Here is a 10,491-nt window from a genome sequence, read left to right on the forward strand (position 1 = left end):
CCGTGAAGGGAGAATTGCTCTCAACTTGCTAACACTAGGAAGTAAAAGATAGTCATTTCTAATACTTGAAATCGGCAAAAGTTCTACTAACCTGGAGAATACACAAACATGAAAAAGAAATGGGTAATAAAATAATACAATTTTCTAACTTTTAAATTAGGTAGGATTGAATAATAAATATAATTTAATTGTATATTTTTATTAGTCTATCATTATGAAAGCTGTTCTTATGCATTTATTTTTTAAAAAATCATATTCACAATGTAGAACAAGTTTATAAAATTGGTGTGCAATGTTAATTGTAAAGGGATAACACTATTTAGAAACAAGCTGCCTCCACTGTCCACGTTTCCTTATTCTTGATATAAATGGAGACATATACTATTTAAAAATAACACTTTTTAAATAGTAAAATATACAGGAGATTCCTGAGCATAACAAAAATATCTTGAAAATATGTGGCCATTTGAAGTATAAAATAGCAAGCGTAAAGAAAAGCATGATTGTAAAACTACTGTTTGAAGGCTTATAAACAGTGCAAAATAGTTTGCCTTTTCTGAGTGCATAATTATACATTAGCGCAAACAAAAATGTCTCAAAATTTAATGGCTACAAATCTCAGAGATTTGCAGAGGTGCGCAAAACATGAAATTTCTTCAAAGTCATGCGAACTGAGCCCAGTTCTTGATTAATCCTTTCCAAATGCTCTTCCAAGCTTCCTGATTTAATTTTGTCTGCAAAGTGATTTGTCCTCCAGTAGAAGGCATTCGACTTAGTGCTGCCTCAATCTGGTCCTTTTCTTTTGTGAGTTCGTCACAAAACCGTTCCGTTTCCGCTAGGGTCCTAATTTTTGCTGTATATTCAAAATCATCACCACGTGGTGCTACGCAAGCAGGCTGACACTGTTTATAGCTAATCGACTTACTCTTCTCCCAGGCTGGTCTCACAGAGGGTTTCTTCACTCCATTTGGCAATAGTTCGAGGGAAGAGCTATGATTAACACGGGTGTCAGTGGTTCTTTCAAAATATTTTTTTTCTTCTGAGCCATCTAGAGGAAGAAACTGAAGTTGTTTTCTTGGGTTGGTATGTTGTAACATAGACACAGGAACAGTATCTAAATCATCCAAAAGTATATCAAATTGAATTGGACTGCTTTCATTTTTGCTAAGTAGATGACTAAATCCTGGAGACAAATTTTCTTTAGGGGATTGCTTTGGACTATAAGCCACAGTCACTGGTGTTAACATAATCTCTCTTTTTGTTGGAGTACTTGATTTACGATTTGAAGGTGGTAAAGATGACGATCTCTGTGAAGCAGAATTAAATCTCTTTTGTCTTTGCTGGGCACATTTCTCTGGGGACCGACTTGCATTGACTGAAGTTTCACTTTGCTGAGGATTCATATATGAGGTGTCCTCTTTCTCTGTTTGTGTGCCCCAATTTTTAAATACTTTTTCTTCATCAAGTTCTTTCAAAGCTTTCATGATTGGTGTCTGAAGTCTCTCTGTTTATCAATAAGCTTGTTGGTGTACTTCCAGGTGAAGAATCCTTTTCCGGAGGAGAATGGTACCCAGGAACACAGGTCTCCTCCGGCTGGTTATCCACTTTACTGTCCTGGGCGTCCAAAGGCTGGCCAGTAAAGATGGAATACTCTGCTCCTGGTATCAATCACTTCCGCCTGCTGACATCTGAGGTTGCTAGTGTGTTGGCACTTGAAGCTCTCATGGGAGTTTTAGAATTATGACGAAGACTTAACACATTTTCATGCTCCACTTGCTTGACCTGAGCTTCAAGTTTTGACATTGTTCTTTTCAAATCAGAAATCTGAGTATGTGCATCAAGCAATTTGTTCTCAGTTGTGTATAATGTATCCTTCACGCTTTTCGGGTTCTTTTCCAAGGGACTCATACTCTCCTAAAAGATCTTGAAACATTTTGTTTTCTTGTTTCAGTCCAGCTTCTTCCTCATCTGAGAGTTTGTAAGCATTCTCAAAGGCTTCTTCTAAATCCTGCAGTCTAGATTTTGGTCACATGATGGTATTGCCTTTTTCTTTATTACTTGTTCTCATTTCCTCAATTTGTTCCTGCAAAATTTTGGAGGCACTGCTGGCTGCATTGAAGCGTTCTCTGAACTCATTCACTTCTATTTCCAGTAAGTTATTCTTATTTTCAAGTGTTCTCACACGACTAGCAGCTTCATTTACAGCACTATCTAATTGGCCACATCTGTCTATAAGAATTTGATTGGTTTTCTTCCAATCTTCAACTGCAGAAATTTATTTTGCCTCCAGTTTGTTTCAGACTATTTATTTCTGATTCATAATAAGCTCAAAGATCTGCTATGTGTTGAGCACGCTTTTCCTTCAGGTTCTGCCTAATCTTAGACAATATCACAGGATCTTTAAACTTAGAGGAAAGCAAATTAAATCAGCACAAATACAATCGATGCAAAGCAAGTGATTAGATCTGGTTTCTTTGGCTCACACATGCCCCTGATAATCTGATGAATGCTTCAGACTCTTTAAGTTTGCACCTTCTGCTTCAGTGGCCCGGGGTTTGCCGGTTTGGATCCAGGATGCGGACATGACACTGCTTATCAAGCCATGCTGTGGCAGGGGTCCCATATATAAAGTAGAGGAAGATGGGCACGGATGTTAGCTCAGGGCCAGTCTTCCTCAGCAGAAAGAGGAGGATTGGTGGCGGATGTTAGCTCAGGGCTAATCTTCCTCAAAATAAAAAATGTAAACCATGAGATACAACAGGCTTCATCCTGCCTAAATTTCCTCTCTTTATGAAAATGAACTGGACAGGAAAAAGCAGCATTTGTAAGAACAGCAGTGCAGAGTTATCCCAGGATGACATTCTGATATCCCAAAGTCATGTGGCACATGGTACACCTGTGGTCATGAGGTCATGAAAGGCGGGGTTGAGTTGGCTCAGACCATCTCAGCTCACAGCTGCGACGAGATGCTGGAGCTTTAAGTGTTTATGCTTTGATAGCCACATGCCCCCCTGACCCTCATCCCAGGCATATGTGACCAGCCCTCCTTCTCTGGTGTCAATGCCACATCAACACAGATTACTGTTTACTCAATAAACTTGACAATGAGTACAGAGTAACCTCATCCAGATTCTCATTTATCTTAGATCTGATGTACTCTTATAAATTATCTGAGTTAATGTTTCAAGGAGGATTTAACCAAAGGTAAAATACTCAGGCTTCCCTGAGGCTGGAAGAAAGGCCATGACCTAGCTATTCACCCTTCCTCCACCTCTGACTTTTCCTTCTGCTTCTCCTGCTCTGCTTGCTCCTTCTCCTTGTCCTTCTCTCTGTCACTCTCTCTCTCTCTCTCTGTATATGTGTGTCTCTCTCTTCTTAACACACAGCATCTCTTAGTATTGTGATGAGAAAGTCCTCTTACAAATCTTAATCTTAGTCCATTGAGTCATTCTTTAGAATACTACGGTAGTGTACAGAACACACTCTTTGACCAATTATGAAAGTATTTCTTTTCACACTGTGTTTCAGAAGTTGTATTTTATCCAGGCCTCCAGTTGCCCATAAATACACAAAAGCTGTACAAATAATTTGAACTTTTTTTTTTCATTTCCTCCAGGAAGAACTTGTTTCCAACATGCTTCATTTTCTTAAGTGACCATTGCTTTTAGATCGACCAACTGGAAATATCTGTGAATTTTCTTTCAGTGACTTATAATTGGTGCATTACTAACACATTTTCTTTTCCTTTCAAATACTGAAACATTGTGAATATATGTTAATGCTTTCTACATTGGCCCTGTGCTTATTTGTTACTAGCACAGTTAGAAGTCTGAGGGCAACATCTAACTTTGAGAAATGCCTCTATAAAAGAGACTTTAGGGGCCAGCCCTGTGGTGCAGTGGTTAAGTTCACACACTCTGATTGGTGGCTTGGGGTTCGTGATCTGGATCTTGGGTGTGGACCTACCACTCTTCAAGCCATGCTGAGGTGGTGTCCCATGTAGCAAACTAGAAGGATGTACAACTAGTATATACAACCATGTACTGGGGCATTGGGGTGAAAAAAAAAAGAGGAAGATCGGCAAGAGATATTAGCTCAGGGCCAATCTTCCTCACCAAAAAAAAAAAAAGAAAAGAAAAGAAAAGAAACTTTAATTCTGACTGGTGGAGACTCCAATAAATATATATTGTTGATATAATAAATTACATTAAATGATGTCTAGATGTTAAACTACTCATATTCTGTGAATATAACCTGTTTTGGTGAATTCAGTCTCCGTATGTGCTTTTATATCCTTTTCTCCACCATGCTTAACCCTAGATTATTTCCTGTATATTGTGCAGTATGCTCTGTTTTGGTTAACTCCCTAATCCAGTTACACGTGTCCTTTCATCTGTCATTAACACAACAGCCATTTAGCCATCTTATTTTGGTGATATCTCGGCGATGCTGGCCTTGGTATTTGCTATGGACTGAATGTACCTTCCCAAAGTCCATATGTTGAAGCCCTTATCCTCAGTATGATGGTTTTTGAAGGTAGGGTCTTTGGGAGGTAATTAGAGTTAGGATAGTTCATGAGGGCTCCACCCTCATGGTTGGATTAATGCCCTTAAAAAAGGGAGGAGACAAAATCTCTCTCTCCACCATATGAGGATACAGCTAGAAGGCAGTCATGCATAAACCAGCAGGACTGATCTTACCAGACCCTGACCATGCTGGCCCTCTGATCTCAGACTTCAGCATCCAGAACTATGAGAAATAAATGTTTGTTGTTTAAGCCACCCAGTCTATGGTATCTTACTATAGCAGCCCCAACTGACTAACATAGTATTGTAACCATTTTCATTTTCATTATCTGATCCCTTATAAAACATAATAAAAATATTCACAAGGTCAAAAATCAAAGTAACACACTATCTTAATACAGAGCATGATAATTAGCTGAGCCAAAGATGGATTGTTAATATTTATGATTACAACATGCATAAGTTGCACATTTAAGCAGCATCGCTTAGCGCAATGAAATAATAGATGGTCCATTTTTGTGAGCCACAGATCATGGTTGTGCATATCAGTGGTTGGGGAAACATCAACAGTGACTATGAGAGGCAGATAATGCCACATTCATTTTACATTCAAAACAGTGTTGCTTCCAGCCTCTATATTTTCTATCATCATATGAGGTTTGTACTTTTTCTCCAATCTTTCATATCCATTTTCAAAAACCTGGATTTTTTGCACCCCAGGGAGTGATTTCCTGAGAAATGGGACTTTCAGTGCTATTAATGGAATAGACTTTGGTAAACTAGGGTGACTGGTCGCCCTAGAGTATTTATTCTTATTGAGACATTGGGAGAGAAAAATCTGGCTCTGCATGAGAATCTCATTGTCTTGCTCTTATGTCAACAATTTGTTTTTAGGTTTTTTTTGTTCTTTTTTGCTGTGGTCTTGGAATGAGCTATGGTGCCAGTGAGAAGGCAGAGAGGGGGGAAAGATTCTAAAAATAAATAGTTTAAAATCTGAAATCTAACCCTACCTTACTTAAAGGCTGCTGCACACATTAGACTCAGTTTGAAAGTGAAAAGCAAACACACAAAAAACAGACTTTTACAGAAGTTGCTTGATTTGCAGAGCAGAGAATCACAAGATAAACAAGTAGCTTCTGCCACAAATGCCTTTCCATCCACCTCTTATTTATTTGGAGCTATATGAAAGATGATTAGTTGAAAAGTCATTTTTCCCACATAATGCATTTGATTTTTTTTAAGAAAAATAATAAGGAAAAGATAAACTTGTCATTATCTTGATATAGCACCGCAAAAGGATAATTTGCTAAGTACTTACCATAGAACAGACACTGTCCTAAGGATGTTCTACTTATTAACACATTGAATTCCCATAAAGAAGTAGTTGATGCTATTATCTCAATTTTACAGACAAGGAAACTCAAGCACAGATAAATTAACAAATTCCTCAAACTGGAACTTGAACCTAGTAAATGCATTTCAGAGTTCATGTTCTTAGCTTCTACATTAAAAGATAAAGCCAAAATCATCAATGAGAAAAAAAGTTAGGTTTAATACAATAATTCAATAAAATTGTCTGATAAAAGCTAAATACACCCAAATCAAGAGTTATAATATGCTAAATAACCAGAAAAAATAAGGAAAGGAGGAGTTTACAGAGCATTTTTAAAAATTAAGAGTAACATTATTGAGAATAACATCCTTCTATGATAACGAAAACTTTATGGAAAAATAAAAACAGTTCAGTGCACAGACACAATATTCTTTAATAAGGAAAGTAAGTAATCACAAAATAGTTTAGTTAATGTCAAACAAATCAAAAACTGTGGAAATGACTGCCAAACTTCCTGAATATTCAATTATCTGGTGATTTTGGAGAAAATTCTTTTCTGGTAGTATTTCCAAAATGTGACTGGTCTTTATATCCAAGGAAGTTTGTAAAAAATCCACATTCCTAAATACTTTCTCTAGAGATGTTATCTGAATAGGTCAACAGTGGGGCCAAGAGATTTGCATTTTATTCATGAGTTCTGGATGGTTTTGATGATTAAGTTTGGAACTCTTTGCTCTAGAGGGTGTACAGAATTGAAGGTGGTAATGTGTGGGAAGGTTCCAAGTCTTCCTGAAGTCTGATTTTCTCTCCTAGCTCAGCATGGTTCCAACGAGCCTCTGAGGAAGAGAACTATGGTTTGCCTGCTGTGCAGACAATAACTTGAGGTGTAGGGGTTCAGGGAACATTGAGGGCTTGGGAGCCAGAGGCAAATATAAGAATTAAGGCAGCTTTAGGAATTTAGAATTATTTCAACAGCTATACTTTTTCTCCAAATACAATTCAACATTAAATAACAGACCCCCCCACCCCCCCGCCAAATTGTTAAATTGGTGGAGATTTGAAGGTTGTCATGGGAAAATGCTAAAGTAATATGACTTGACTGAAAACTCAGCTGACAGATGAATATTATTTGAATACAAACTCTGTTCTCCTAGTTCCATTTTCTCTGTCACAGGAGTGATGGTGCAAAAGATTTTGCTTTGAAGGAGTAGCATTTACCTAATGGAAGTCCAACCTTTTGAGTTCTGTTATTAATTATGTAAATAAACTTAAAGTCAAGCTGCATTTGGAAGTAGTGAAGAAATTGAAGGGTCATTCTTAATCAAAATAGAGCTGATATGTGTTGGGTGCCTGTATTAGTTTCTTAGGGCTGATGGAACAAATTGCCACAAACCAGATGGTTTAAAACAGCAGAAATTTATTCTCTCACAGTTCTGGAGTTTCAGTAGCCAAAATCAAGATGTCTACAGGGCCATGCTCTCCCTAAAGGCTCTGATGGAGGATTCTTCCTAGCTTCTGGTGGTTGCCAACAATCCTTGGCATTTCTAGTTCCTTGGCTTATAGCCATGGCACTCCAGTCTCTGCCTCTGTCATCACAACGTGTTCTCTCTGTGTCCAAATTTCCTTCATTTTATAAGGACACTAGCCATTGGATTAAGACCTACCCTAATCCAGTATGACCTCATTTTAAATTGATTACATCTGCAAAGATGCTATTTCCAAAAAGGTCTCATACACAGATATCAGGGTTGAAGACCTGAACATATCTTTTTGGGGAATACAATTCAGCCCACAACAGTACCCATCTTAAAGTTCAGACAAAAATGTGATCTGATTTCCTTCCCTATTCTCTCCACTCTTTCTTCTCCTAAAATTTCTTCTCCAAAGCTACATAGAAGAATTTTCACATGGCTGTTTTGGTCTAAGTTGTTTCAGGAAGTTTTAAAACCACTCCCTTTCTCTCTCCACAGCCTTCTATGCTTACATCTAAAACACATTAAGCATACATGCACCAGAAACAAAATGAAAGTTAGGCTTCATAGCAAAAGAAGAGTCAAAAACCCTGCCTTAATGATTTCATGGAATATTGAAGAAAACTACTAGTATCATCTTCTCTGGCCTCCTTTTTTTTTTAAATAAATAATTATAAGGAGAATGGGGAAGATATTTTATTACTGCATAGAAGCTTATATATGGAGATGGCGTTATGGGCTAAATTGTGTCTCTTCCAAATCTATATGCTGAAGCTTTCTAACACCCAGTACCTCAGGATGTGACTGTATTTGGAGACAAGGCCTTTAAAGAGATAATTAAATCAAAATGAGGCCGTTAGGGTGGGGCTTAATCTAATCTGACTGATGTTTTTATAAATAGGGGAGATTTGGACATACAGAGACACACTAGGGATTCAGTATACAAAGACCATGTGAGGACACAGTGAGAAAGAAGGTGGCCACCTGCAAACCAAGTAGAGAGGCCTCAGAAGAAACTAAACCTGCTGACAACTTATCTTGAACTTCCAGGTTCCATAACTGTGAGAAAACAAATTTCAGTTAAGTCACCCAGTGTATGATATTTGTTGTGACATTTTGAGCAAACTAATACAGATGGCAGTAAGAGCATTTCCCTGATACAGGGTAAGAGGTGTAGGATGCCGATGGAGTTATATCTCAGATTACACCTCCAGACTGGTGTCTACATTTTTCAATTATGCTGGGGCTGTGAATGGCCAAGACTACTCAGGAGATGGGAGTTTCAGGTTATTAGATGAGTAATTAACTCAAACTTATGAAAATTATCAAAGCAGTGTATTAGTTCCATGTTATTTTTGGATAGATTTTTTTTTTTGTTAAAAAATCACACGCTTGTTTTGATACCAAATGCACTCTTAGACAAATGAGAACGGTATAGACAAGGGCAAAACGAGAGGAGGTGCACAGGAAGAACGGTAAGTTGGGGAGAGGGCTCCTCAGAGGATACAGGAATCTTCTCTAAGTGACCATCTGAGCATCAAGGGTGACGAGAAGCCGGAAACATCTGACATCTTCCCCATCTGGGCAGTCCAGAAGCCAGACTTGTGCTGGGAGCCTTCCAACCAGGGCTCTCTGTTGCAGGATATCGGAGATGGAGGGCCTGGCTTGGGGAGGCCCAGGGCTTCCCAACCGGATGGTGAAGACACTTTTTCCTAGAGGCTGTGGGAAATGGGTGGGGGGTGGTGGTAGAGGAATGAGATTCATAGCTAGAGCTGTGACAATACGTTTGCATGCAGCCCTGTGGCCAAAGCCACCCTGGATCTCAGGAACCTGGAGACCTTGGACCTGGCAGTAGGTTTTGGTGAGAGACTGAGGCTGACTTCCCTCACCAGAGATTGTCCCCAACTCTCACTAGAGATGAAGTATAGACCTCTGATGCCAAGATTCCAAAATTAATGTAATATTTCTAATTCTTGAGTGATATCATCATATACTATTCATTTACAAATAAAATATATCAGTAGTGTAAGAGAAATGGTTTATGGTCAAATTAACACTGAATCACATTTCCTGAACCATTGAAAACCTAATTTGTGTAAGCATATGTCTTTACCCAGACTTCTAAAAGTGAATCTAAATGATCCAAGATAATTTTTTTTTTCAGGAAGCTCAGAAGGTATTCAGAAAAGTCTGTTCCAAACAATTGATTTATACTCTTTAAGCTACATGATAATATTTCTGCTTTTTAAACCCTGATCTTTAGCAAGATAGGAGGGGCATTTGGAGGGAGGAGGTTGAAGTAGCCAGTTAGCAGAATCCCAGCTTCTCTGAATTTACTAGAATTCTTTGTTTAAGATACTGTCTTCTGGAGGAAGATCTTAACACTGAGCCAGGATTCTTCCTCTTTCCTGTTCTCTCCACCAGATGACATCTCACTTCTTGGTGGAGTTTAAGGGACCTCATTGTACAAGAAGTAAAAGGGCTCTGGTCTCCAGTGAAGATGTTTCACTCAACTCGAATCTGGACAATAACTTGTTCTCTCTGAATACAGTGTGTTCTTCCCGTTTTATTGTTTTAGGCCTCTAAACTTATTGTTATTACATATTTTCCTAGTATTACAGCTATGTGCTTAATTCATTTTTAAAAGTATTCTTTCCTTCATTTGTTGATGTTTTGTACCAGGAGGGTTTTGCAGGGTAACTGATCTGTCTTATTGCTGGAAAGTAAGTTTAGATTGTAACGTAAAAGTATACTTTATTTCTGAAGCTAAACCTTCTTTATGAGGGAAACCATAAAAGTATGAGAATGGCTTCAGATAGGAAACAGTGTGTTTATTCCACCTCTCCTGACTTTCTAATAACCTTTTTCTTAAGCTCCAAGATTCTTCGTATACTATCTTTCTAATTTAAAAGTTCCCTTTGAAAAGTTATATCTTCTTCTGTAGAAGAGAATTTTGGCCAAAAAGTAAATAAGATCCTAATGCCTTTTAGGTCAAAGATAAAAAGCATAATGTTGGATGATTGGTAACAATTGCTTCAGTGCGATGACTGATAGATTTCCTACAAAATCTGTAGACTCCTTGAGAACTGAGGAAGGCACCATTTTCTATTTGAGAACTGAGGGAGGCACCACTTTCTTCACATTTTCAGTACATGAATTC

General features: G+C 38.1%; 1 pseudogene; it reads right to left on the reverse strand.

Annotated features, from left to right (window-relative positions):
- Positions 1 to 229: 229 nt before the first annotated feature.
- LOC103561493 (M-phase phosphoprotein 9-like) lies at positions 230 to 9,095 on the reverse strand (annotated as a pseudogene).
- Positions 9,096 to 10,491: the final 1,396 nt, after the last annotated feature.

The sequence above is a fragment of the Equus przewalskii genome, chromosome 5 (assembly GCF_037783145.1).
Source record: "Equus przewalskii isolate Varuska chromosome 5, EquPr2, whole genome shotgun sequence".
NCBI lineage: Eukaryota > Metazoa > Chordata > Mammalia > Perissodactyla > Equidae > Equus > Equus przewalskii.